Source organism: Pezoporus occidentalis, unplaced genomic scaffold (assembly GCF_034315485.1).
Source record: "Pezoporus occidentalis ecotype Australia unplaced genomic scaffold, CSIRO_AGI_Poc_V1 ctg24, whole genome shotgun sequence".
Taxonomy (NCBI): Eukaryota; Metazoa; Chordata; class Aves; order Psittaciformes; family Psittacidae; genus Pezoporus; species Pezoporus occidentalis.
The window spans coordinates 1,748,013-1,753,539 of record NW_026914285.1 but is presented as its reverse complement, the minus strand read 5'-3'; positions in this window follow the sequence as shown (position 1 = coordinate 1,753,539).

Here is a 5,527-nt window from a genome sequence, read left to right as displayed (position 1 = left end):
ATCGGTTTCTGCCTTGTCCTATTTATTTGTCACAAAGAACTTTGCATTAACATGCTTTTTTTCATTACTCAGATAATTCATGCTATTTTGTTTTCTGTCATCAGCCTCCACTAACTAGTGTTTTATTTGTTGATTACTATTCTCTTCAGTTTGTTCCCATGATTTATACCTTTTTTCTCCCAATAATAAGAGGGAATATAAGGAAGCGCATGCATCTAGGAGTGCAAAACCAGCTAATTCAACATGACTAAGTAACTTATTTTCTGAATGTAAGGCATCACGTTATACTCAGCTCACCTAATTTTAACTACCTAAAAATTAGATATTTATGTTAAAATATTTATTTATGATGTTTCTTTAGTCAGTGAAGAAGGATTGACTGCCTCCAGAAGAAAATTCTTCCCCTCATTATTAGACCTTATGTGCAAGTTATGTGCAAGACTTCCTTTACTCTTGGTGCTAGCTATTAACTCTGTGATCACTTCTATTAAAGTAAACTGGATTCATCACAGATTTCCTTTCTGGATACTATTAATTTACCCCACTTTTTATTATAATCCTTTCATAAGTACATCTTTCTTATTCTGACTTAAAAAAAACATTCTCTTATTCTGTGGTGGGTACTGCTGCAAAAGTGACTGTTGACCTGCATCTACCCAAAGTCAGACAAGATATTGATTGATGTGGAAAAGAACATTAGTGCTGTCCTGTGGAGTCCTTCTGGATGTGTCTAAAGAAGGGAACTTACAATTTTGCTGTTGCAGGCTTTTTTTTTGTGAGGTTTTGGTGTTGTTGCTTTTTAAAAATGGAGGTCTTCCTCCAAATTGTGAGAAAGGTAACATATTCCCCTTCTGCTTTCTGTGATTTTTTTTTTTCACCAAGCCAGTCTGAAGAGTTTCAACTCCTAACAACAGCAATACATTTATTATTATTTTCCTGATATGGATTAATTAATGTGGAGACAGATTAGTTCCCAGCAATCCATTTGTATCATTTTAGTGAATACTTAATTTTAACCCAACTTTCTGAACCTTCTTGAAGGGTTGTATAAAATACATGGAGGGTTCATGCTTATTGTTTTCTTTTTTTGTTGTATACTTATTGGAAGTCAGAGTTTAATTAAAATTGTGAATGCACACAAAAGCATAGATAGTAGCTCATGTGGTAGGAATCTAAAATTCCTCAGAAAGCTTTGTCAGTGTTTCAGTATGGTTTTCCATGTAAAATAAACGCATCAATTACTTAATTGCATTCAGTTACCCATTACTGCATTACTTTGTACATTGCACATGCCATCTGCTTAGTGATCATCCCTAGGAAACATTTCTTGTCAGGTGTGCATGTGAAAGTTCTTAGGTAGTGTCTTAGAGTAAACACCCTTCCCAAATGACTCTATGAGCAAATCTTCCCACTACCACTAAATCTTTTCCGTGTGATGAGCCCTACCAGACATCAACTCAGAGCTTTTAACAACTGTTATTTCAATATATATTTAGAGCCCCATTCTGGGAAATGCTTAGGGACTGAAGGATGGTATCTGTGTCCTGTTCTATTTTCTATCTTCCCACCTTTGACATACCTTAGCCAAATAGGGACATACGTTACCTAAGCTTTTGAGCAGTTATACTTGTTACATGACCCTGAAAAGAGGTTGGGTTTGAGGTTTGTTTTTGGAGGGGTTTGGTTTGTTGTTTTTTTAATTAGCTCAAAACATATGACTTCAGAGGAGTGAGTGAAGACATAATTCCTTCACAACTTTCAGTTAACTAAAACACATTTTTGTGTTCTACAGTACTGTTCTTTCATCAGCTCTAGTCCAATTTAAAGAAAAGGAAATTGCTCATTACTTGCATCTTTAATACTGTAAGCACTTTAAAATTTTGTGATCTTGTATAAGAACCTCAGAATAAGAAATACCATCCTGGAAATCTAAATATTCAGCAAGTCCTGCAAGTTGGATCATCCTGGAAACAGGTGAAAATAGGGTGTATAGAAGGACTATGTGGTCCTCTGCTAAGTCATGACTCCTCTGACAGCCTATGTCTTGCTGGGTCAAGTATGCTTGAGGAGATATTTGAAAAGAGAGTAACACATTAGTAATATATTTCATGTCACTAAGTCAAGAAATATTAAATAAGGGGTTATACAAAGAATCATATATTTTTAACTACTAAAAACTCTGATGACTAATTTAGCATATTAAGTCCATGTCTTTCATTTCATATAAAGTTTGACAGCTGACTGACCACTGCCATCTATCTTCTTCATCATCAGTACATGCAGTTGGAAGACTTAAAGGTAATCAATATGCAGGGTTTGGAATTTTTAAATATTGCATTAGTGAGAAGTTATGCTTCGATATGAATTCCCTTTTTAACTTCTCTTTATGATGTAAGAAAATAAGCTCATAGTCTGTTCATGCACTTTCACTGCTGATCCATTGATTTGGTTTTCGCCTTCCTCTGTAGAAGTCTGCATAGCAAAAGGGACCAATCACTTAAACAATGGAAAACAGCTGCCATAAGAAAGCTGATTTTCATTTAATTTTGATAGGGGAGGTCAAGTCTGTGCGGGTAACCAAAACATTTTCCCACAGACAGCTAACTATTAAGGGAATGTCAGGCCTTAGGTGTGTTTGTGATAGACTGGGTGTTAGAGGAATTATATGAACACAGCATCCCTTCCTTTCTATATCAGTCTTTTCATCCTGTGCTGGAGATTGATTGAAGAAGAAAGTAAGAACAGCCCAATAATGTTATAAAACCTGTGGAGCTGCAGATGTGGATGCAATATAAACTAAAATGTGAGTCTGTTAGGCTTCTACCACTGTAAAAACCTATGTCTTTAAGAACTATCGAATCTCATATCTCACTAGTATGAATACAGTAATAATTAAAAAAAATCAATTGGCCATACTTAAATAAGTTGCCATATTTCTCTGGTTTTTGAAGACATTAATAGAGTATTTGCCTTTGTACCATTTAAAGTGTTTTTAAATCATGGTTTAACTGTTTTATCATGCAGCTCACACGCAGTATCGTCATACTAGAGCTTGGAAAATAACATGCAGTGTATTTCATTGGTTTTCTATCTGCAATTTTTTTGCCAATAGTGTGAAAAGTCAGTTTATTATTTTTAATTTTATGTTATTTTCTGCAGTGAATAATTTCTGTACTGCAGGCTGTTCATGACCAGTGAATACTCACAACTTGCAGTAGATGGCAATTCTTTCTAATTGGGTAGTAACATCAGTTAATATATTTTCCTGAATGGATCATACCATTTCATCAGTTTTGTCATTTGGCAAACCAACCAATCCAACTTTCAAGTCTTATCAGTATATAGAGGAAATGAAGGCGAAAAATAAATTTTAGAATTACAAGCAAAATAAAAAATATACATACAAGACTTCAGAAGGAGAATGAACCAGAAAACAAGTAACTAAGTGAGAAATAAAAGAGTAGAAGCAAGTGAAGTCAATGGCTAGAGGCAAGTTTTCAGTTACAGGATGTACTTGTCATTGAGATGTAGAAACGGCCTGACACAAACCCCATAAAGTTCAAGCAAGTTCCGTAAGTACAAAATCCTGAACTGGGGATGGAATGATTGTATGTACCAGCACTGGCTGGGGGCTGAGAAACTGGTAGGGGCGTCTAGGTATGGGTGTCTAATTTCTGCCTTCAGCTGCCTAAGGGATGAATTACAGACCAGTCAGTCTCACCTCTGTGCCTGGCAAAATCTTGGAGCAGATTCTCCTGGAAGGCATGCTAAGGCACATGAAAAACAACAAGGTGTTTGGTGACAGCCAGCATGGCTTCACTAAGGGGAAATCCTGCCTGTACCAATTTGGTGGTCTTCTATGATGGGGCTACACAACTGATGGACAGGGGTAGAGCAGTTGATGTCATCTACCTGGACTTGTACAAAGCGTTCGACACTGTCCCACATGACATCCTTGTCTCTAAATTGGAGAGACATCAATTTGATAGGTGGACCACTCGGTGGATAAAGAACTGGCTGGATGGCCGCACACAAAGAGTTGTGGTCAATGGCTCAATGTCCAGCTGGAGACCAGTAATGAGTGGCATCCCTCAAGGATCGGTGTTGGGGTCGGTCTTGTTTAACATCTTCATCACTGACATGGAGAGTGGGATTGAGCGTGCCTTCAGCAAGTTTGCCAATGACACCAAGCTGTGTGGTTCGGTTGATACCCTGGAGGGAAGGAATGCCATCCAGAGGGACCTTGACACGCTTGTGAGGTGGGCTGATGCCAACCTCATGAGGTTTAACCATGGCAAGTGCAAGTTCCTACACCTGGGTCAGAGCAATCCCAGGCACAGCTACAGGTTGGGCAGAGAAGAGATTCAGAGCAGCCCTGTGGAGAAGGGCTTGGAGGTGTTAACTGATGAGAAGCTCAACATGAGCCAGCAGTGTGCGCTCGCAGCCCAGAAAGCCAACCGTATCCTGGGCTACATCAAAAGGAGCGTGACCAGCAGGTCGAAGGAGGTGATCCTGCCCCTCTACTCTGCTCTCGTGAGACCTCACCTGGAGTATTGTGTGCAGTTCTGGTGTCCTCAACATCAAAAGGACATGGAACTGTTGGAACAAGTCCAGAGAAGGGCCACGAGGATGATCAGGGCACTGGACTACCTCCCATATGAAGAGAGGCTGAGGAAGTTGGGGCTGTTCAGCCTGGAGAAGAGAAGGCTGCATGGAAACCTCATAGCAGCCTTCCAGTATCTGAAGGGGGCCTATAGGGATGCTGGGCAGGGACTCTTCATTAGGGACTGTAGTGACAGGGCAAGGGGTAACGGGTTAAAACTTAAACAGGGGAAGTTTAGATTGGATATAAGGAGGAAATTCTTTCCTGTTAGGGTGGTGAGGCACTGGAATAGGTTGCCCAGGGAGGTTGTGAATGCTTCAACCCTGGCAGTGTTCAAGGCCAGGTTGGACGAGGCCCTGGGTGATATGATTTAGTGTGAGGTGTCCCTGCCCACGGCAGGGGTGTTGGAACTAGATGATCTTAAGGTCCTTTCCAACCCTAACGATTCTATGATTCTATGATTGTAGAAAAGATGAAGCCAGACTCTTCTCAGAATTGCATAGTGAAAGCCCAAGAAGCAATAAACACAAATTGCAGCAACTGAAATTGCAATAAAACAGAAGGAAAGAAAAAAAAAAATCACTATGCAGGTAGTCAATGCTGGAACAGGTGGTTTTTCCCCTTTGAGGTAATGAGATCTTGCTTGGGCGTGGCCCTGAACAGCCTCATCTAATTTCAGTTAGTCCTGGCTGGAGCAGTACCATCACCTTGTTACCAGCTAGAATTGTTTAGCAAATGAGTTCATTTTTGGAGTCCCAAATTCAGCTGGAGACTACCCATACTGTTATTATGTCCTTGGCCAGAGTGTAATCAATATGTATGAGTGCATGTACGACTTCACTCTCACATGCTAGTGCTAGAAAAAGAACTGAACTGTAAATGTCCACAACTTTCACTTCTCTGGTGAATCAATTCACCATTAGG